Genomic DNA, 25,615 nt, shown 5'->3' with positions numbered 1-25,615 from the left:
AAACCAGTGGACATAAAAAGTCAGTAAGTGGTTTAATAGTGCCTTGATAGAGAGACGGGTACGCCTCGAAACCAGTGGACATAAAAAGTCAGTAAGTGGTTTAATACTAATATTTACTAACATTAAATACAAATATTATTTTAGAAAAGTAAAGAATCACACTGTAAGACGGTTGGGGATTAGGAAACAAAGTGAAGGAGTGGAATAGAGGGATTTAAATTTACTTACGATAATAACATTAACATATTAAAGGGTACATAAATTATTTACACACTGATGAATGTTTCATTTTGGAGCCGCAAAATTTAGTATTAAAAATATCTAAATGGGGACAGAGTAAGTTAAATTTAGAGCAGTTACGATGAATAAATGAGTTTTGAACATTTCTTTTTGTGCAATGAATCCTAAAAAAAGCAAATCAGTCGTGTCGATTTTATTGGACAATTAATTGAAATAAGCTAAAAGAAAAAGACTATCGATAAAATTATTCGAAAGTTTGAAAAGAAAAGAATAAATAAATGATGCCCAATTGCCTAGTTACATGAAGGTAAGATGATCAGTTTAAAATACGTAACAAAAAATTGCGGTTGGTATACAAATGAAGTACTCTTAGCACCATAAGCTACAGATAGGAAATTTACAATACGCCTAGATGTTTAAATATACGTCTCAAAAAGGTTCTTGGTCTTCGTTGACATACATATCGATCATTGAAATGTCTTATTTTTTAATAGTATACGAGCATTTTTTTTTTTAGAAACAACAGCAGTTTTATATATAAATATAAAAAATAGTTCATACATCCAATTTAAATTTTCTACAAATATAATGAGAGAACATGTTACACAGTAAAGAAAAAACAAAGTATAAACATAAGACAAGAGAAAAAAAAGCAAAAAAGAATATATAAATAGAGTGGAGGAGTGGAAGAGAGGGATTTTAAAAATGTAGTTGACCGATTGATAGAATAATAACATGAACATAATAAAAAGACAAAAATTAATTTCACACTGACAAATGTTTAGTTTTGTAGTGTTTCAAAAAGTTTTTTTTGAAGTCGTGAAATTTTTTTTCATAAAAATATCTAAATGGGGACAAAGTTAGTTTAATTTGGAATTGCTACAATAAATAAGCAAGTTTTCATTATTTTTTTTGGGTAATGGATTATAAAAAAGTTAACTTGGGTTGACTTTACGGGACAGTTCATTGGAATACGCTTTAAGAGACAAGAGATGTATTTATAATTTTCTCAAACTGCACGGTTTGGGTAGGTAGGAAGAAATTGCCTTAAGGCAATATGCCCGCCCTTATATGTATATTTATTGTATATGTATATAAAGTGTCAAATAAATAAAATAAATAAACTATCAATAAAATTATTTTATAATTTTAAGAGAAAATACAGATCAGAGAAAAGACATATAAAGTATATCATGAACAATATACGTTCTTTATATCCAATAATTGATTTTTTACCTAATCAATATTTTTTTACCTACGTTATCATGTTTTTTTTATTATTTTGTGCTGCTGTAGGAGGCGAAATAGACAGAATAAAAACAAGAATAAAAGTAGATGAAGGCTGTTGAAATGGAATCTTTCGGGTAACCTTGTGGTAAAAGTATGAGATCTGTGACCTTTTACTAGACTCATTTGTCTTAAGAATCTTATGAAACTGCCATAATTCGACGGGTAACAGCATTCTTGAACCACCCATACGAATTCAGTCGATTGAAAACCAATAGACTTTATCTCTAGTGCCCCAAAGCACTCGACATTGGCAATCGAATGCGACATCGTAACTTCAGCTGTCAAACTTCCTTCTTGTAAAAAGCTCGGCATTTATGTTTGAATGATGAGTGTGTATTTTTGTTGTATTTAACAGTAATATTATAATGATGACGTATCAATAAATATGCAATAAATACAACTATACTTGTTTTTAATCCATTATCAAATAAAGTTCCACTAGAAACATGATTTCAAAATTATTTTATCGTGCGTCGTTTTTGAGATATACTATACAATATGCTTTTAAAATCCATTAAATGCATATGAAATATTTCTAATAACATGTAGATGTGTGTTATGTTAAAGGCATGTAATAATTATAAATGTTGCAGTGTCTCAGTAAAACATTTTCTTGTATTTTTTTCATAATGTTCCATTCTCAAAATATTTAACGGAAGAAGTCTGACAAGAAACAATAAAAGTTTACGTGTGGCAGAAGAGCCATAAGCCATAGATAAATACGGATTTTTTAGTGTTGCCACTTTTTCATTCGTCTTTGTAATTAAATTGTCGGAGGGTTTTCAAGAATAGCATTATGACAAAGCAATTGAGATGCCCAATCGATTATTTTCGAGTGGGTGACAAAATGTCACATCTTTCCAGCATAAGGCTTCTGTGCAGATGCATAGATGTGACAAGCGTTATGGAAAATTAGGAAAAGATGGTGCGTTGGTTTGAATTTGCAGAGGGAGTGGACAGCTTGCTCACCACATACCGCACACCGCATCTAAGGACATAAGGCTCTTTGGTGGTGGTCACATACACGGAAAATTTGCTCATTGTCAAACGAGAAAAGCTGCCCGAAGGAGCTCTCTGAAATCTGATAGCCTTAGCATCTTTGTGCTGAAAGAAAGTAATCCAGAAGTACATAATATGTATTTCATTGAATTGAGTAAAGAAAGACAGCAAAAAAATGAGAAAAAGATTTTCGATGCAAATTTCGACCTGAACAAAAGACATGGCGTGACAAGTTCCAACGAATTCTCGAAGACGGACATGTCAAAATTCGGAAAAATCCGCGTGTTTGCGTAAGAATGTGTAGAAGATGGAGACAAAGTATTTTTTTTTATTGTTATTTATTTATACTTTTAGATTGTTTGTATTCCATTTTTTATACAAAATAATGTTCCCACACTGGGGTGTCCCGTGCCGAGGGAAACATTTAACAAAAAGTGAAACATGCCTTAAATTTGTTAGTTAACAAAGTTAACACAATAATAATAATAAAAATACGTAATTAATCTAATCAACCTAATTATCATTAAGATGATAAACAATATAAACTAAAATAATCATAACAAACATAACCAATATTTACAGACCAATAGAACAAATTTCGTAAACAGTACACACCTTTTACCTAGTTGGCTTGTGCCTACTATGCTTCTATGCGAATAAATCCGTAGCATGTGATAACATTTTTTTTTTATTTCTTTTAAATTACAAATTTAAACGCTTCAATTAAATTTTTTAATCTTGAGAATCATAATGCAAAACGCCCTTGAGGTATTATATTACAAAAATGGCGCTTTGTCCATAATTTTAATACCCCCACGGGAAAACGGTGTGACTGTGTTTTGACTTTGCTCGTTCGACAACGGGCATTTTTTTGCGTGAATGTGGGCACCGCCATGGAGATTTACCGCATTTTGCGTATAATTATTTATTTTTAGAAAAAATGTATGTTATTAACGAAAAAACGCAACGAACCCCAATTTTTGAAGTTGAATTTTCAGAGTAAAAAAGTGCGTCTTATGGTCCAAAAAATGTTATATGTGTTCAGATGCAATGTGAAGTATGCGGTGAGTAAGCAGTTAGTTTTATATTATAACGAATATGTATGTCAAGAAAAATCAGCCTCGTTAAAGCTCATTTGTACTATTTTCTTTCACCTTAAAATGTTCTGAAAATACATTTATTTTTACTTTGAAACTTCGTGTACACGTCCATCATTCATTCTAGACACTAATGCTTGCTTGCTATTTTTTCTAAACAGTTTACATTTTTATTTATGTTTAGCCGAACTAAACATTTCGCATTGATAGAATCTGCGTGTAGATTACACATCAGATTATCCGCTTTACGCATTTTCCGAGCATTCATTAAGATCGGGAGTTTGATAGAAGGAAACGAAAAATAATTCATAGGAATTTCTTTGAATTTCTGCCAAGCACATTTGCTTACAGATGATAAATGCCATTTTATTTAGAGAATTACAAATACACTATCTGATGATATTCTCCGCATTCGAACTGATTGAGGTTATAAATAAGTATTTATCTCAACAAAGAGGGAAAACATTTTTGAGAACGGAATATAGAAGTCAGTCAGTCATTCACAGGGTTTATGATCTGTCATTGGCTAGTTTAAGTGTTCACAACATTCACCTTACCTTTGTTTAACCCTTTGCTCTCCGACTGTACAAATTTTCCAAGGTGTAAAATAATTCACATATCTCTTATATACTTATTTGATGTAATTAATCACTGTTGGTACATACTTGGCTATTTTTGAGTAATTTTTGCCATTTCGAATTAATTATTTCTAAAAAATAACTCCTGGGGGTCAGTATTGCGCAGACCTGTCACCCGTTTGGTAATGTAAAAATACTACTACCTTACAAACCTCAATAATATAATTCTGATAACAAGTAAGTTTTTATTTTTAAATATTTTCGTGGTTTGATTATAATACGGATTTTACATTATTCTTTGTAAATTTATCGTACTGAACATAACAACTTTTCATATGGCAATTCTCGGACGGATCAAATTTGTGACACTATTTTTTTTGTATAAAGATTTTTTTAAAACACGATAAATGTGTAATCGCTTTCAAGCTAAAAACAAAATAATTCGAAAAAAAATTTTTTTTTTAATCCACCAAGTTCAGGAAACAAAGGGTTAAACATCCACATTCATAAACCCTGTGAAATCCATATTTCCTTCTAAAAAATGATTTCCCTCTCTGTTGCAATAAATTGTGATCTTAATAACTGCCTAGAGAGTGAAATCCAGCCTGTCTGCCAACATTTTGACATACTTAAAACATTTTTATTTATTTATTTACTTTAAATGTCCTTAGCGGGTTTTATTATGTTTTACTTAAAATATCTTAAAAACATATAAAATATAATAATTGTGTTGTGTTGTCTGGTTTGGTGTGCCATGGGTGTGTTATAATTTTTTTTAAAACAATAAACACGCGCCTAAACATCAAATTCCTTACAACATAAACAAAAAAAAAAAAAACTTATTTTCTTTAGAAAACTTATATATTATAAAAAAATTGTTTTTAGAGAAACCAAGCACAAACAACATTTGTCGATCCATTGTTAGATTTTCGTCACATTTATTCTGTGAAGAAATCCAAGTTTGTGCTTTTTTTGAGATGGATTACACTTAAGAAAATGGTATTATAGTCCAATGATTTCGTATTTTAGCTGCCCGTTTTATTTCATATAGATTTGGGAATGCTAATAAATATTGCTGGCTTAAAAAAATAATTTCACAAAAAAACATTTTTAAGTTGAAAAAATATATATATAAAAATCTGTTACTCAACACAAGTTTTCAAATAGAAAAGATCGATAATATACTATGTTTCCAAAAAACAATTGTGATCTAAACGTAAAAAGATGCAAATTCCTTATCGAGATAAAATATTTTGAAAAATTATGTTACGGAATAAAAAGTATTGAAACAATAAAAGTATTCAAACCCCAACTAAAGAATCAACTCCATCATGACTTTCATTCTGTATTTATTAATTGTTGTTTTAAAAAAACGTAGGGTCAGGGAGCCGACAGTGGATCACCCCTGTTTTTAAAAGGCTGTTTGGTAATAGTTTTTTTTTCCTTACGGATTACATTTTTTTATTTAAAAAAAAAAAAGAAATATTTGCGTTAAGAAATAAATGGTCATTAAAAAAACCACCAGAGAGGTGGGTTACTGCAAAAATATTATCAGATTGTCGTTCGGGCGTTCAAGCCATAACTGATACTCGGTCGGTAAATCCATTCATTGTAGATATTTAGAGTAAAATCAAGCATCTCAAAATCAGAGGGATGATTATTCAAATATGCTGGATAAGAGGACATGCTGGTATCATAGGAAATGAGAGAGCAGATGAACTAGCAAGAGCCGCAACTTGTTAAAAAACTTCACCTTTTTTTCTCAGATTTTTCTTTTAGCTTTGCTAAACGCTGCGCTGCACAGAGGAGTAGTACCAGTCAAAAAGTGCGCGAAATTATTTAGTGAGGTTTTATGGCATCATATGTTTAAAAAAAAAAATGGTTTTATATTTATTCTCTTAACTAAACGCAAATATAACATACTTTAAAGGGTTAATTATGTACTTGGGTTTCATAATTTATGTAAACAAAAAATAGGTAATTTTGAAGTTTAATTTTGGTATTTATTTCAAAAGCACATTTAATTATAATAATTTGTATGAGCATACAAGATACTCAACTCAAATATTAATTAGAAATTTTATTTAAAATCAATAAAAAAAACAGAACCTGTTGAATTTTCAAATTCAGAATCTTCTTCTCCATTGTCTTCATTAGCTGATTCGGGCAAGAGTAAATTTATCTTGCTGTAGAAAAGCAAGGGTTCTGCAAAACTACTGCTTTTTTGTCCTTAACAGTTGTTTGGAGTTTTGTTGAGACTAGTGAGCTTTGAAAAATATTACCGTCACTGTCTGTATTATTCTGGAATTTTGGTTTGAACTGTTATTGTTTGGATCCGTCACAACCCCATTTCGTAAGCAATTTAAGTTCTTCTAGTTCTTTTACAGGGAGTGCCCTAAAGACCTTTTATATTTATTTATTAGTTCCTTGAATAATTTTTCATTGTTTTTTTGGTTAAATCAGCTTCTACAAATATTTCTAAAGTTTCAGATGGGGTGAGTTTGTGTGCAAATTTTTGGTTTGCAGAGTGATTTTTTTTTTATACTTGGATGTATTGGAGTAGCTGTGATGTCTTTGAACAGTTTTGAAACCTCACTGTGCCTGGCAGATTGTTGACTCATAATGGTTGCATAGCTTAATTTATCCGTTGAAACATTTCCCCTCAAATCTTTCGTTTTTCGTCGCTTTCTACTTTCGCATAAATTTCCGAGAAATCTATTGTGGTTCGGCCAAATTAAAATAATTTATTTGTAGGCAATGAAACACTATACGAAACCTATTTCTTTTTTTTATGAAACGATCTTTTTTATAAGTTACAGCTGCCTAACTTTTTTGTAAAATCGTATCTAGTATTTTGTAATGAACGCCTCAGAATCAAAAGATTTTCACCGAGACATTTTGTATGTTTTATAAGTTTTTTTTCTAAATACATCATTTTTGCATGATGTCAAACATGTATTTTTTTGTCACTTTTCTAATGCTTTCTATTCTCTTGTCTATCTCTGTCAACAAAAGAATTATAATAATGTCACAAAATTTTTTATTTGTTTAATAGACCTTTTTATTTTTTGTTTTTTTTCGAAAAAACGGAAACATACGGAAGGTTTTTTTACTAATCCAGTACAAATGAGAACTATATTTATCTCTGGTAAGGGTTTGGTTGCCCAGTACAGCCCAACAAATAAACATATTTACCAGTTTTCAAAAAAAAACTTTAAAAAATACTGACAATTTTTCGGTTTTTTATAATCAAAACATATAATATAACTGTACTTTAAAAAAACAAAAAAACATATTTACAAAAAATTTGCACCTTTAACATCTTTTTCCATTTTTCAAAAAAAAGTGAAACAACAAAAACTAAACGAAAAACAATATGTTACGTGACGCTCTGAATAAAAAATAAAAACTGACGGCGTGTACGATCGCCACAGCGCTCGGGTTACAACTAACGTGGCATGCTGAGATGGTAAGAGAGAGGGTTGTAGGTGACGATTCCATGCCACGATTTAAGTTGAATTCGTGATCAAATTGTGATTTTTAGTAATTAATGATTTTAATATTTTTTACTTTCGCCCGCTTTTCGCCTGGAAATACTCCTATGTGCGCTGTATAAAACAAAATACGCAGCAGCGTTGGGAGGATCATTCCCGCGCTTTTTCTATAGGTAAAATCACTAAAATTCTTTTCCCAATGCTGGCTGATGCAGCAAACTTCCGTCACCATCACCAAAGTACTTTCGAAACGACCTAAATTTTTACCGGACACGGAGCTATGAGAAGTTACCTATATTGGTTTAAATTAAGGAATGATGATATTTCTTCACAGTGTATCAAACATCTGTTATATTTTAGTGCCCATTTTTCAGTTTATAACGCCATAATCTTGAAACAGAAAGCAGGAAAGATGGGATATCTTAGATTAAAAGTAGTTATCACGCGACATTGTTCTTGGACTTTGCAACAATGGTAATTGGAAGATATAGGTAATAAACCAAAATCAGTGATCGAACATCCCATTTCCAAGATAAACAAAAACGATTTTTCTCCGAGTACCTTAGCCTTGTACATGACACGTTAGGCTACTATATACAGGGCTCCAAATATATATAAATAAAAAAAAGATACTGTTATATGTAACCAGAATATGCGTAGTTTACAGTAAAATAAATGTCATTTGCAAATGTAACATACAAATTAGACAGAAAACAAAGAAAACTTATCTTTAAAATTTATTTTTAAGACACAAAAAAATGGACGCACAAAGGCCACTGATATACATATATATTGCACCACAACAGGCCAGGTGACCTAATTATAGTGGTAAATTACATCACAGAATACCCAGGCTTGAGAAAAATCACACTCAATTTTTTGTGTTCTCACCGTGAATCGAACCCGGAACCTTCAGTGTGAGAGTCAAGCGTCTTGACCACTACACCATGGAGGCCACCACGTGTACGCACTGTTGCAGCTACCAGCCGGCTAGTGGTGAGGTGTTCGTCCTATAAGACCTTCTTACTGTGAGCAAGATAAAATTGTAGTGTTTATACTTTTACGGGCAGGGTACTTGGTTCACTGTACTCACCCGGGCCGCTGTCAACACCTTGGCCCTATAAATATTTTTGAATGCTTTTAAAATTATGAATATTACAAAATAATCTTTGGTATTAATTGTAAAACCAACTCTATCTCTCTCTTTCTGCTCCATTTTAGCTAAGTTAAGTAAGTTAAGTTTACAACTTTTTATTCAAATATTTTTTTTAATAAATTTTGTCGAATTGATTTATATCGTTAAATTGTTTAGGAAATTACTAACTTATTTTGAGCTCAAATACAAACTTTGAGGTTTTGACGCTTAAAGCTTAATTGTCCTCAAAATAAATAACGTTAGAAAGGCGAACGAATGGCTACGACATTCAATCTCGGCTCCCAAAAGTATTTTCGGATTTCTGACAATAGAAATGCTTTAGAATGAGCCAGAAGTTAATAACGCTGTCTTAAAATACTCGGGCTATATTGAATCCAAGTAATTAAGAAGATTAATTACAGATTTAACACAAGAAAATATATTTTTCTTTTGAATGAATGATTCGTTACGATACAACTCTTTTTACAACAATAATATTTATCTAACCTCCGTAAGAACAGATTATTTTAATTCGTTTCAAATGTGTATTTTTGGGGCTTTATTTATTTAACATCTTAGGATTCCAGCCATTATTTTTTCTTTTAAAAACACTGTAAAAAAGAATTATACCATCATCATTTCTTCATTTTGAAGTTTAAAAGACAACAAAAGCAGCATGTGTAGATCTTTGGCTGCATCAATATTTTATGAAGTATTGCAGTTTTTAAATCATTATTTCTAGTTGCAAAAAATATTGACATTTTGTTTTCATTATAATGATTATTCGTATTTATTCCCATACATTTTTGGATTATCAAACAAATAAACCATCATGCCATATGCAGAGAGGATAGAACGCTTCTTTTCTTTGAGCACTTGTTGGATTAAGTCATACCATGTCTTTCTCGGTCTTGTTGTTTTTTGCACTCATCAACATTCGCATCGTACTCTTTTTAGTCGTTCTTTTGCTGTCGATTCCCTCTACGTGTTCAAACATTTTATGTTCAATTATCTTTGATCACGCCACTTGCTTGTTGGCAGATAAACGCTCAAAATGGTCTGGTTCGCAAAATGCTTTATCTTAATCTTCTTCGCCACAGAACCCTAATACAATGAATGCAATTACCTACCTTGTACTGGGGTTCTAGCACCTTATTGTTTGGAACTTCTCTCGTGGCAGTCAGGATCAGATCAGATCTTATGGTCAGGAGGGAATGGGCACTTGACTTGGTTTCTTAAATATTTTATGCAATTACATGACACAGTTGATTTAACTAGTTATTGATCGCGGTGAGAATATCAAAGGCACGTGCAAATACGAGGACAGTTCATTTATTATTATGAGGATGGGACAATATTGGTACCCACGGTAGGCATTTCAACATCTTAATCAGGGCCCAGTAGGAAGCAAATAAATTTGAACGCCTAGTCAATGTGCTATACACACATAGAGTAAATGTGGTGTAACCAATCTTAAATAACCTTCATACGCTATGATAATCCGGCTACCAATTTATTATAAAACTAATTTAAAATCATGTGAAAAGCTTTGTTTAGTGTTTATTCTCTCCAGAAATATATCTTTATAATGGTTTACTAAAATCAAAGAAATTAAATTATTGCTCGGTGTTAAGTGTTTGTGAATTAATTATTGATATTATCCAGACGTTGGTATATTTGCACTTAGAAACAGGCCTTGGGTCAGTTATTGTGACGGAATGCAAATAAACGTTTCGCAAAATACAAATTCGTCTCACTAAATTGATTAAATGCGTAGTTACGTTAAATTATTATTCGACCTAAATTAAATTATAATTTCAAAATGATTATGTAAGAAAAGGTTGAGTCAGTTTAAAATTAACAGAGATTAAGAGACACATTTGAACAAGAAAATATAAGAATATGAATTTTTAAAGTTTTAGTACACGTTAGTAATTAAACAAAATAGTCCATTGACTTGATTATATAATTAAATGTTACACTTTACCTAACCAAAAAATCTCATTCAATTTTAAAATTTAATAATTATAAATAAAATTTATGTTCGGTATACCAGTCAGCCTCTAAGTGTAATGGTCGGCACATTTGTCTACCATGCAAGAGGTATCGGGTTCGATTCTCGACATGGTTGATGTGAAATGTTATTTGAAAGGGTGTTTTTACACTAGAGTATTTTAAAGTCCCTAGACTTACACCTGAAGCGTTAAGCACCTTACATTCATGTAACAAAAATTATCAAGATACGCTGCGATTGGTGTACCAATGCAAAGCCCTATGCACCATTCGGTGTGGAAAAGTAATAATGATGATGATGATGATAATGATACTGGTATAACCTTCTAAACGACAAAGTTATAAATGCAGTTATATGCCATCTTTCAAGCTTTATGAATTTGAAATATCCTCTAAATCCTCCGAGGTTTAGTTTCAAAGTTATCAAACCAACCACAATATTTTTTTTATTATTTTTGGTGAAAACCGGTAATTTCATTTACTACATATTTTATTTCGAAATTTCATTCATTAAACTAGTTTAAAGAAACGAAAGCCATATTCAGGAGAAGTGTACAAGTTTGGATTTGTCCAAAAAAAGTGACCATTAGTATACCCACACACAGGCCATGCCTTTGTGGGTTTTTTTTTTATGTCAATGTTTTTTTTTTGTAACAAATGTATACCTATTGTAAATGCAAAAAAGAAATTATAATAAATAAAAAATAAAAAAATTGCGGGAGACTGCTGAGATATTGCATAGGTTTATATACTATTAAGCATGTTGTCAAGATGTTTATTGAAAAACATGTTTATGTTATATTTTGTATTTTTGCTATTGTTTAATAATATGCATGCTTCCATTTCCCATTATGTTGTATCCCAACTTGACACAGGACACTAGGCCTCATAGAGTTAGGATACGTTATAATTTTAAAAAATTGTAAAACAATATATATTGTATATGAATTTGTACGAGTATGAATAAATAAATACGTTTAATAAGTACGTATTTTGTCAATTTTTTTTTATTTATTTATACAAATCATTTAGTTTTCTTATGAGGAAGTTCAGTGTTTTTTTTTATTTTTATATTTGTGAGTAAACTATTAAACTAAGCCAAATTATTTTATTGTATATTTTTATTTGTCGTATTATCAGCGCAATGATTTTTAAAAGTTTTGTATTTCTGAAATAACTCCACGTGTGACGTCAGAGGTTCTTCTCTGTTAGTTTTCCCAACCGGATATCCTTCATCGCTCTCATAGCATTGGTTGGTTCGTACAAACCAATGACATCGTTTAAAGTAGTGCGTTTTTATGAATATATGTTTTTTTTTCATACATTTTCAAGAAACTTTGCGGTACAATTTGATGCTCCAATTTTTGCCGCCCGCAAGAAAATATTTTTTGTATCCAATTTTCCGTAGGGCTTAAATTCCTCATTATTTGTCTCACTAGGTAGTTCTACATCGATGCAGAAATCGCTTTTTTTTCAGTTGAGTCATTTAACACGCTATATAAAAAATGAAATTTTCCACTAATTGCTCCGATAAGTCCATAATATTTTAATATCTATTATTTTTTTACTCCCTGAGCTTCTGCCATAAGTCGTTGAAGACTCTTGGTCCTATGGACAGGTGACCTTGCTGTCCGTCCACCGCGCCGTAAGGAATTAAGTACTTTGAATAATTCTTTATCCGAAGATCTTGTTTTCGGTTGCGTATAAGTATGCTTTACTTTATCTTTTAGAATCTAAAACAGAGTGACTTTTAAAAAGGCTTTCCTTTTACTCAATACGTTAAACCGTGTTGATACTTCTTTTGTAGATGTACGAATAGGCATTTTTTTAAATTTTTTTTTTATTCATAAATTTTATAAAAGGTACATGCTTTTTTAAAAAATCTATACGGATCTACTTTATACATCTAGTAAATGTTATCACTGTAACTCTCCAAAAAATGAGACTAACTCTTGTGCTTGGAGAGTAAATAACACTGTTTTAGTTGTTTATTTATAAGAGTTTACATAATTTTAAATATACGAGTACATTAGAAACAGAATGAAAACATAGGATATATAAAGGAAAACATTAAACAATAATACATTCATACTAATTAAAATTTAATGTATTTTTTACACGTGTTCAAAAAATTTCTTTAGATTTACTGAAATTTATTTCAAGAGAACTTTTAAAATGGCTCTTAATATTTATTGGATAGAGTGCTGTCTTTCTTGCTGTTATTCGTGCTATGATGTCATATTCAAATTAGGAATGGCACAATGCAATATACAACATTTTGGCTATTGCTCGGTTTATGATGTCTCCAAATACACTTAATTTATTTGGTTGATTTATTATTTGAATTATGTCTTCATTCCAACATAAGAAGGAATCAATGGATAAACCAAAATAATTCATAATCTTCCTCATTCCTTTTCCACACCTGATGGTACATAGGGCGCTGCATTGACACACCAATCGCAGCGTATCTTGATCATTTTTTTTGTCACATGAAGGTAAGATGATCAGTCTTACGCTCCAGGTACCAGTCCACGAACTAAAAAATCTGAAAAATTAATGTATTTTTTATAAATTTCGTTGGTAACCTTTACCTTCTAATACATTAAAAAATATCTGGAAGGTTTTTAATAAGGCATGGTGGCTATAATTTAGTTGTGAATTTTGCTTGTTCATAATCCGGATCACACTAACTATTAGAATACGTTAAAGGAAGGAAATATTAGAAATACTTTGCTTTTACTGCACTCTTTACTGCACTCAAAAAATATTTTACATTTCAAAAAAAAAATCGTTTTTTTGTTATGTTTTAATATATAATATAGATACGTATTTTTTTAACGGTCTTAGCTAATTTGCATAGTTCAAGAACATGTTATTTGAACATAAAATAATTTATATATATATATACATATATATATATATACAAAATAATTCTTAAGCTAAAGATAAAACTAAGGACAGTAAATTAGAACAAAGATAAAGCGAATAAGTATCCCCCCACACTCTTCTTGACATTATCAAAATCCAGGAAGATCCAGCATAAGAGACTTTAAGTCACTGGAAGAGTTTACTAGTCTACACATTCTTGATATTGAGGAATTAAAGCCATAGAAGATTTGGAACATTTAACAAACAAAAGATTATTATTTCTAGTGACACGGGAGGAAATATGGAAGAAAATTGTTTGTGACACAGATATATTCAAAGTCACACAGTAAAAAATAAATAATTCAAATTTATGCGTCGGGGTATTATTTATAACTATAGTAAGCATAAGCGATCAAAATGTGGCCCCTCAACCTGCGGCCAATCGGCATATGGTTGATGGAGCGGACTTTAGTTTGTTGCGAGCGTTTCTCGGAACTTTTGAACTTTTGTGTCTCCTCAAAATTACTAAAATGCCTACATGTACGCTTAGACACTGCATACATTTGTTAATTTTTTTCAAAAATTTATTCATCAAAAGCACACGAAAATTTACATATAAATTATCAAGTCCTATTGAACTACATAAAATGCAGTTCGTCGGCAGGTGCTTATAGTTAAATTCTAATATATATACATAATCTTATCTCTTCAATTAAAAAAACATATAAAAACTCTTATTACTGTGAAAAAAAAATTAAAATTATGTACATCGAAAATAAAAAATTGTCCAAATAAAAAAAAAAACACAAAAAAACTATAATAGAAAAAACCACGTTCTAAAAGCCAAATTCTCAGCAGACGTTTTTCTCTTAAGCCAGATAAGTTTTTTTGATTTTTTATATTTAATGGGAGCATATTATACATTTTTGGTATATTGTACTCTAGTGTTCTTTTCTCGTATTTATTATTGAATTAAAGGAGAGCTAGTCCATCTACACTAGTAAACCGAGTATTATTACATGCTCCAATTTATTTCTATATTCAGATAGAGACGCATGCTGAGAAACCAGCTTGGATTATAATCGTTCTGGAAAAGACAGAAAAACAATGGTATAACCTTTCACCGGTAATCAGTGATTTCATCTTAATTAATATTAGTATAGATATTTTAATGTTAAAAAACGTTTTATTATTGTCACCAGTACTAATGTCCTAATGCTTTTCCCAGTTACCCTACTCCTTCGTCCACAAGTGTATTTTTCCGCATATGTAGTAAAACGGTAAACAAATGTGACACGTATGCGGAAGGAAGCAACACACTGAATAAAACTCACAGTAGATCAATATAATTAGTCGGTGTTTTTACTGTACTACGCGTTTTGCTTACCGTTATAAGTCGATACGATATGACGTGTGGCACTTGCATCTTTCGCTGGGCAATCCTTTCTTTGGGGACGATTTTTTAGCTCGGATTTGAATGGAGTGTTGTCTCTACATATTATATCTCAATGAATTTACGCAACTTTTTTCGTACTAAGTTACCTTGGTGACGTTTGCTTCTAAAATAACGTAATTTTACGCTTCAAGTGGAAATGTATTAAGTGTTATACTTGTTTTACTGTTTAAACTATAATACATCGCCTCTGTTACTTCAATACTTTTTTTTATATTTAAACTCTTTATTTATTGTTAATTTGCTGCGTACTTATCTATTTCTTATTTAATTTCTTATTATTTCTTCATTTTCTGCTGATTTTATTTTATGTATCTATATTTTCTATACTTATATGAAGGTGGTTTGTTTTATTATAACTGTTTTTCAATATTATTTTACTATTTGTCAAAGGCGTAAGCCGTCGAAATAAATAAATAAATAATTAACTGAAAACTCTCATTTTTCAGGTAAGTGACTTTTACCGGAGCGGCGACGATATTTTCCCGGATATACGGAATAATGAACACGGCGACATTGTAATTATAACTTAGCTTAATTTCCATGTCTGGATTGAGTCAGAATCGTTCCATTCATTGTGGCATATCTTACTCTCAGTTTATTTTCAGAGTCTTTGATTATCTGACCTATACCTGGCAAGGTGCTCTGCACTCCATGCCACTGCCACTGTGGTGATTAAGTTCCTGATGCGGAGTCAGCCCGAGTGTCCCGCGGGAGAAGTCTGGTGCAGTAGAATTAATTTGGGACTCAGGCGGCTTCGGATATGGAACGAGCATTTCACTTTTGGCGGGTCGCCGAAATGGACTCAGTAACCGGTAGAACAGGGTTGCCGTTTTTACAAAGTTAAAAAAAATGGTATTTATTTAAAAACAAATATTGAAAATGAAGTACAGTGCTTCTCGTTTTCTTCATCCATCAAGGTTCTTATCGAAAATATTTTTGGCTGTTTTTTCGCTGACCATTCGCCGTAATGAGCAATCTAACTAATAGCTCCATTCGTAATTTTGTATTTTGTTTGTAAATAATGCTTGTCTTAGTCTCTTTGTAATAAAAAAGTAAATTAGACGAAGTAACAGGTGCTTGACTAATGCACTTAAAGAACTAAATAAACGGTTATTCCGAAATACTTTTTAATGCCTATAAGTCCTCGCTGTCGGAGATTTTTATCACCAAGTCGGCCGTTTTAAATATACATGAGAGTTCACTAACAATGGTGACGTGACAATAAAATGTCAAAAAGTTCCAACGCCCGACGACATGAGGATGACGTCACTAACTCATTTCGGCCAAAATCTGACATAAGCATTAACGTCCCGAAATATAAATGCAAGCATAGTTAGTTAGTGGTAAAAAAAATAATAATAAAAGTTGAATAAAAGGGATTCAATAAAAATGTAACATAAGGTAAGAAAGTTTAACAATTTAACTGTCATGCCACAAAATTGTTTCTGAATATCGCTTGCTAACGTCACTCAATACGAAAATTATTGTTTTAATTGTTATATCTCGGCTTCGTTGTAAATGTCTTATAAAAGTTTTTTTTTCATTTTATATATTTTTTTTAATTTATGGAAAGAAATACTAGCTTTCTTATAATTTACCCAAATATTTCCATTTTGGTGACTATTTTCAACGATTTGTAAATAACTCACTATTAGAAAATGGATATTAAGTTTGGGTAGAGTGGGGTTCGAACATCGGACCTCTGATCCGTGAGTTCGCAACACTAGCCACGGGACCACAACCTGATTCGAATTTGGTTTGCTTAGATTATTACTGAGGTAAATAACGCATCAGGCATCTCCATTTGACACGTCTGCTATTTACGAAGCCACTTCGGCTGGATTCCGAAAGATCCCGGACATATAACTGGCATAGGCCGCGGGTTCACCGGGCATGAGGCATCCACCTAAACCTTTACTCTATGTAGCCGTCCATTTTGTTTCATCCTATCATGTTCTTACTGGAGAAATTTAAATTTATTTATAAAAATCTTTTGTTAATAATTCTGGCAGCCCTGTTACCAGTGGCATTTGGTCACCTTTGAGCGCCGGCCCTGCCGCAGCCGGGCGGCGACCGCATTAATACTCGGAACGCCGGCGCTGCCAACTCTCCTACAAACTATCGGACAATTATCCACAAAAGGTATTTTTCTGTGTTTTTCCCGCGTACCGCGGCGTGATGCGGTCACGTGACGACCGTACCCTGCCCTTTCCGTCAACGCGCCTAAATGCAGTGCACAAATCAACAGATCGTGTGAATAATTGTTGTTACAACACCAGGCTCTCGTGAACTTCAAACGATTTTCGGGAATATTGAAAAAGTTTTCGAACTTCTACTATTACCGTGCAGTTTATTTTGTGTTAGAATTTAAACATTGTGTTCCTACCAACATTTGATGTTAGTTCCTATACAAAGATATTTGAAAATAATTTTATGCTTATTATTTTAAAAAAATTGAAACATCGCGATCGGGTCTTAAATACACTTTATATTTGTGAATTGAACATTATTTTCATGTGTATTATTTTTGGTGTCAAGTTTGTACATAATATATACAATTTTGAAATGAATTTTACACTACACGCTTATTAATAAATAATTAAAAAATGTTGTTTATTTATAGATCGTGGTTGTTTGCTAAAATTAACGTTCTTCGTTTTAAATTTTAATTTAAGGAATTGTTTTTTGCATATTCGTTATTTATACATATTATTCTATGAGAGAGTTTTTTTTTTATTTATTTTTGATTTACCAAAACATGATAAAATTGTTCGAGAATACAGTTGCAAATTAAGTGTCTATTCTATAATGAAGAAGTTCAATGCTGCAGGAAATTGAATACAATTTTTTTTTCTTACGCACGGTAAAAAAATACAGAATGAAATTGAACAGCGAAGTTTCTTGAAAATTTACGAAAAAAAAAGATTTTCATAAAAACGAACGACTTTAAACGACGTCTACGGGCCTTCCGAATAAACCAATTATAAAGTGTTGCTAAAGATTTCCGGTATATGGAAAGCCAATTCACCAATCAGGAGAACTCATAGAAGAGAACTTGTGACGTCACGTGCGGAAAATTTTCAAAATTACAAAACTTTAAAAAATCATAGCACCGATGAAATGTTTTTTTAATTTATTTTGGCTTTAATTAAATAAAAAATATAAATAAACACTGAACTTCCTCATTATAAACCATACTTTTCTTATGATTTCGGTTATTTTAACAAACTTAAGATTTTATGTGTGCTCGTTATTTTAACATCAATCTTAACAATTTATTGCCCAAGGGAGTATTGAACATATAACAAATCTCGAAAAAATAAGTTTTAATTTTTTTTTAAACACGTTGTTTTCAACATTTAATTACCGGCCAGTTTCGGAGCCACGCGTGCTTCTTTATCGAGGTACGATTGAGAATTTAATGTAAATCATATTTTAAAATTTGAACAGTATCTCTAGTCCAAAAATACAAATTTGGATTTATATTCAATTTTCCATTGCAACTCGATAAATGAGCCCATGTAGCTCCGAAACTGGTCACTAATTCAATAAATAATAATTGGATGAAAACAAAAAGTTTTTATTTTTTTATACAGTATAACAAATCATAACAGGTTGGCGCTTGAAATACACATTTTCAAATATTCAACATTATTTACGTAGTCAACAATTGATTTTATTTATAACAACATTATATAAAATTAAGCTAAGGCTATAAATCCAAAATAATATATCTATAATAACGATAACATCTATTTATATTTGCATAATAACGATTTTTAATTTTTTTCATTTGTTTAACTAGGCATTTATAATTGAGTAGTTTTTTTTGTTATTATTTTTATATTAGTAAAGAACTACTTATGCTTTAAAAGTTAAAAAATCTCCATCTTAGAACATGCTGAGCCATGTTAGATGGAGACTATTCACTCCGTTTTCATTTTCTATTCACTAGTTTTATATGGATTCGTGTTACTAAATATTTATATTTATTTATGCAATAAATTTATAAAATAAAATAAATAATAAATAAAATCACTCACAACGAGTGGAGGCGCACAAAAAAAGTGAAAAAGTAAATAAGTCATATTTGTTGAATAGCAAATTTGACATTAAATTACTGTTTTATGCTTTGCAGATCTGATTTGATTTTTTTTAAATATTTTTTTAACAAGAGAATATCTCATGTATTGCAAAAAATTAAACGCAAAATTATTTTATTTCAGTTTCGATTTTTTGGCTCAGCAGGGTAGAAAAACTCTGTGTTGACCTGAAAAAAACAAATAAATATTTTTTAAGTACGTATAACTTAGCTTTCTACGATGTAAAATTTCATTTTCATTTATTTCTGAATTGCAAAAAATACTTTAAAATGTATTCTCTTCTAAGTTTCCACTATAGCAATTTATTTTTAAATCTTATGACGGATTATTTTTACAATTATTCATTTTATCCAAAGGCATGATATTATGTTAAGATTTGATACGCGATTATGTTGTTTGTAAAATAATGTTTGTGTAAAATAATACAAAAATATTTTTCCTCTCCGCATTTAAATCGAGATGTAAACGCAAAAAAAGAGTTCTGGAATATTTTGACTATCATAACTTGTTGATGTCGAAACGTCGACAGTCTAAAATTATACAGGCGTGTAAAAACTTCAAAATGCAAACAAAACCAATTTGACTGCCCGACCGGTCCTGAAAATTTGACAACTTTCACTTGCAGATCGCGGCGTGAAAACACCCATATTAAAAAACTTTTGGCAGGTTAACCGTGGATTGGTCAGTTTAATATACACATTATTTATCTATTGTGTTGTTGGTCAACGCGATATAAAAAAGTAAATTTACTCACACTGAATAGTGTCGTGTGACGTGGCCATATAAAAGAATGACATTTCGGTGTAAAAAAAAATAATAATGTTAGAATGTGAATAACGTAGAAAAAGAGTAGATTTAAGTAGATTTTTAGCATTGTGGTTTTATATCACCAAAACAAAATAAATTATTCGTATTCAGAGATTTGTTGTTTTTAAGGATTATAAGAAAAAATATTTTTAATGCTTTAACTCTTTAAAGACTGTGGTAAATAATCTATTTGCGCGTGGCGATGTAACATTGTGTTACCACTAGTAAAAGAGAATATTCTGAAGTTCAGACATTGAAAAAAAAAAATTGGAGACATAATGTTAATTAATTCCTTTTCCAGAATTTATGCGAATAAACATATAATTTAGCCCTGTTATAGCAAAATAAATTAAAACTTACAAATAAGTAGCTTATGTTACGCGCGTGCATTCCCCATCACTGTCATCAACCGACTGAAAACTGAATCTGTTTTAGAGAACAAGACAACACCTGCCGTAAAACAGCGTCTTTGTTTTTCTTGTTATGTGCTCTATCTTTGTGCTCTCCCTTGTTTAAGGTAAATGTATAGATGTGTTGCTGAATTAGCGGACATTTATTCTTCGCGTAGCAAGGATAAATATTGTTGTTATTAACATTTAGCATAGTTATACAAATTTTACTTTCTAAATCGGGTGTAAAAATGTCCATTTGAAGATTACGAAAAATACGAATTCATCTTTTAAAAAAATAAGAGAGGTATATTAAGTCTTGTGTCCTATGTCGACTGGTGTGACATCACAGCCACACAAGAGTTAACAATAAATTATCGTTTAATCTTAGAAAATTGATCAACGGATCTATGTTAAAGTTGTTGATACGAAGGGGTATAAAAAATCATTTTAAATACCAAAATTACATTTATGTTTGAAACACATTCTGTGTTTTAACATGTAAAAAATGATTTTTTTTATATTTTTATAAATTGTATTTAAAAGTTTCATTCTCAAACAGGAATGTGTACTTATTATATTGATATTTCTCAAAATAAATATATCGTTTAATAGTAATACCAAAATTATTACTAATACCCTATTTCGTAAAATATAAAACATGCTAGCAATTGACACTTTTAATATTGATAACTGATACGAGCTTAATTACATTTTACATAAGTTTATCAAAAATATAAATTTAACCAAATGAGGGGTTTGTGAGAAAAATATTACAGAATAAATAGCTTACTAAAATACCGCCTAACATTTTTGAAATACGTTTAATGAAATTTACTAATACGTAATTCAGCGCGGTAAGACTAAAAGCCGCATGTTTATATTGTATATTAGTCTAGTACATTCCTGAAAGTTTTCAGACTTTTCAGTTTAACTGAAACTTTGTGATTATTATTTCGTTCTTTCATTAACTCCTTGAAATAAACTAATGGGTGTTATAAGTTGATGGAATATTTTGATTTAGTAACTGATCAAAATATCTTTGCTGATACTGGATGTCTCATAAAGTGAATACTTCAATATATTACACAATTCAAAATTAGAAAAACTTAACTTAAGAATTTTTCCCACAAACAATGGAAGACATTTATATATTCAAACATAGGCGGTTGTACATGTTACTGAAATCGTAAAGTAATCACTTACTTGTATGTGCTAATATTAGCCATAGAAAGCTCGTGCACCCTGTAGTTGCCTGGATTTTCATAATAACTTTTTATTGTAGAGATTTTAATGCATGAATCATAAAAATACAAAAAAATAATATAATATATATAATAATAATAATGAAATAAAAATATTTCTAAACATCAAAGTGCTTTGCATAAGAAAGTGGGAATATGTTTTTTCAATAATAATCAATTGATAAAGACGTCAATCTTCAAATAGTTCAGACTTCTACATAAACGTTTTTATCGGGAACTTATGTGACGATTAAATCAAAAATTGTTTTTAGCTTGATTGGTTCACTGTCTTGACTGTTCTTTTTTTTCTCCAGAAAGTGTCTGTAATATTTTTTAATTTAAAAATTTCCTCCAATTTTTCAAATAGTCAGATAAAAGTAGTAGTAGTGTTAAGGTGGGTGTATACTACTTTTGATCGACCTGCATTTATATTTGATTTTTTAATATTGCTATCATAATGCAACTCGCATGTGACTTTGTCTTCACCTGATCGATCCAGCGATATATGTCTCTGCCTCTACTTCTTCGTCCTGGCACACTGCCCGTGATTACTATTTCTCCGGATTTTCCGGGGCACGTCTAGTCCGAAGAACTGCAGAATGCGTTGGCGGCATATGGCCAACAAGTGAACTTTCTGTTTAGTTCCTCCAGTATGGAGACGTTCATTTTTCTGGCTGTCCCTGATATTTTCATCATTAAATCCTGCACCACATTTTGAAGGCTATATTGTCTCCCGCTTAGTCGCTATTAGTCTCCACGGTTTTTGCGCCTCATAATAATATTGGAAACACGAACGTGGGAAGATTTTTTTTGTACTTTAAGATGCTCCAATCTTGTAAATGATTGCATTTACCATACCTTGAGTTTTGGAACATCGTGTTCACGGCTGTTACGTGTTGGTGTGTCTATTTTCAGTTGATTGAAAGCGAAACGTTCGTGTTGATTTAATTTAGATTTCTTGCGTCGAGATACAAAGCCGTTTGATTCACACGTTCAATCTCTTTTTACCAATTAGAATAACTTGATAAGTAAAAATATGAAAATATATTGCACAATTAACTTAAAAAAAAGAAACCAATAGAAATGTGTGAATAGAAGATGCGTTAGTATAAAATATTGGTTTTTCTGCTTTAATAATGAATTTTGGTGGCACGGAAAATTGGTAATAAATATGTTCCTTTGCGTAGGGTAAAAACTAAAGCATTTAATTAAATAGCGAAGTTTCTCGAAAATGTATGAAAACATTTATAAAAAACGATTTTAAATCGTTAAAGGTTTGGTCAACAGCGGTTTAAGTATTGTGATTATATTTTCGGTTCCGGAAAGCCATATTTTAGAGTGATTTCATACGTAGGGGGTACTCTTTTTAAATATCAGCTCAACTCATTACAACTTATCACGTCACGGGCGGTATAATTTCAAAACCAAAAAAAATCAAAAAACCAATGCAATATTTCAAATCTATTCCATGTACATAACTATAATCTACACTCGCAAATCAATATCATTTAAATGGTGACCCTGGCGTGATCACCAGTTTTATATTATTGTTTACAATAATATTTATTACTTGAAGTTATTCTCCATATCACCGTATAATTTATCAGAAAGAATTCCCAATATAGTTAAAACTGAGCAAGGGCCCTTCGTGTAGAAGAGACGAAAGATCGAGAAGAAATGCAAAGAGCGATGTCTTTTCAAGTTTCAAGTGTCAAATAGAGCGGAGTTAGCTTTGTATCAGGTTTGCCAACTAAAAGGGTGTTTAAGTGTTGGCAACCTGATAACGTTAATTCAAAAACTTCACTCTCCGCTTCAATATAAATAAATATTTTCGTTAGTCTGCCGTAGCACTGGTCTCCTCCTACTAGGCATTTCTTGAAATAATGTCAACCTAAGTAATTAATAAATAAAATAAAAATAAAACAAGTGATTCAACGCTGCAATTGGAGTACCAATTAAGTGCCTTATGCAGATTTGTTAATGATGATAACAATAATTATTAGTTTTAAAAATATACTTTGTTGAATCTGGTACATTTTGTTGTGCATATTCTCAATCTAAGAATCAGATGTCTTACTGGAATAATTATTTTATTTTTATACAGCTAGATCTTTCTGGAAGTCTTCTGATATAGTACTCAGTGGGAGTGATATAATGTGCTCGTATATTTCTAACGAGGAATTGCCTAAAGCACTGTAGTGCTGACGCAAAACTCCGAAACTTTTATTCATTGCACACGGTGTCCATGGCTAGAATTGCTTCCCTTAGAAATAAACTTTTTTCTAACTTCATGTGATTTTGTTTACCTCGGTTGTGTTAATCAGTAAAAATACATATTTACATAGAGTTATTAATTTAAAATACTTGTACACTTCCACTTATTTATTTGACCAATTAGCGCTTTTACCTCTAATGGGCATCTTCGGACTGGTGAATATTATACAGTTTAAGGATCATTTATATAAAACCAAATTATTATTTGAGTGTAGGTACATTTTGCACATATAAATAGTGTAGCGAAAGATATTTTTTGAAAAATATGTGTCAATCAAAACACGTAGTACTTTATTTAATTAGTACGCATATTATTTATATTTTTATTTATTTCATTACTTTATATTGATTTTTATTATATACTACCATACTATATTATTTATGTTTAAGTAACATGTATTCTTGGCACATATATATACTTTATATTTGTATAATAACGATTTTTAATTGCTTACATTTCATAAGTTAGGCATTTATAATTAAGTAGTTTTAGTTTTTCTTTTTTATGTTATTGTTTTATTAGTATAGGACTACTTATGCTCTAAAGATAAAAAATCTCCATCTTAAAACAGGCTGAGCTATGTTAGATGGAGACTATCATAAACGGAGAATACTCCGTTTTCATTTTACATTAATTAGTTTTTATAGATTCCCTGTTATTAAGTATGTGTACTAATTTTTTGCAATAAATTTATAAATAAAATAAATAAATCTAAAAATAAGTTGAAAAAGATACAATCCGCAATATTTCAATGGAACAGAGTAAGACAAATTTTTGAAACATGTGTTGGCGGTGTACTTTAAGAGAAGATTCTATTTTATGAAAAACATTTATTGTTTTATTACAATGCCAGGGTCCACTAAAGGGGGCTAAAGTACACCGTCAACACATGTTTCAATAATTTGTTTCCCTCTTTTCGATTGAAATATTGCGTATTGTAACTTTTTTAACTTATTTTTGTATAAATTATCCTTACACTGTATAATATTCACCGGTCTGAAGGTGCCCATTAAAGAGTGAAAGCGCTAATTGGTCAAATAAATAAGTCGACGTGTACCGAGTATTTTTAAATTAATAACTTGCATATAAATATAAGTTATAACATCATTACAATGGAATTCCATCAATAATCGTCAATAAATTATTTGAATTAAAAAAGGAAAAATAATGTTTGGAGTACGTCCGTACGGTTTTCTTAGATTGTATTTGATTTTTGAGAAAAAGAGAAAGAGAGAAAGACTTCCTTATTCCTTCTCAATAATGTTCCTCTTTGTTCAAATAAACTTCAATCTTCAGTAAAAATAGCTCTATGAAATACAAACAAGTGCTGCGTCGATTTCACGTGAGTGTTTATTTCAGTTTACTTTTACAATGCTAAAATCACATTCATTACAAAAAACGAAATTCAAAGATTTTAATTTGTTTTTAATTAAAACAATGTAATATAATATCAACGAACTAAATGTGTTTTTTCATTATTTTTACAGCATTTAATCATTCCGCCCTTTATTTGTGGTTATTTATTTTACAAAACGTATAATTCAGTTTTAAAAGTTGAGAAAAAAGATGACAGTGCAATAGATTTAATTATTTTATTTGTTTTTTATTTACGAACTGAGTCCAT

General features: G+C 30.7%; 1 protein-coding gene across 2 annotated transcripts in view; it reads left to right on the top strand.

The window, feature by feature from the left end:
- The first annotated feature begins 17,198 nt into the window (after positions 1-17,198).
- LOC148276960 (D-beta-hydroxybutyrate dehydrogenase, mitochondrial) overlaps positions 17,199-25,615 on the top strand; it is a 144,904-nt gene continuing 136,487 nt past the window's right edge. The window contains exon 1 of one of the 2 annotated variants that reach the window (XM_088233554.1): positions 17,199-17,315. The gene's annotated coding sequence lies outside the window, so the exon portion shown is untranslated. Of the gene's footprint in view, positions 17,571-25,615 lie in introns of both variants that reach the window. The other variant, XM_088233555.1, reaches the window with a different exon arrangement.

This window comes from Micrasema longulum, unplaced genomic scaffold, assembly GCF_059751315.1.
Source record: "Micrasema longulum isolate JH-2025_06_02 unplaced genomic scaffold, ASM5975131v1 h1tg001119l, whole genome shotgun sequence".
Classification (NCBI taxonomy): Eukaryota; Metazoa; Arthropoda; class Insecta; order Trichoptera; family Brachycentridae; genus Micrasema; species Micrasema longulum.
Note: the sequence above shows the minus strand (reverse complement) of the source record. Positions and strands in the feature narration are given on the sequence as shown.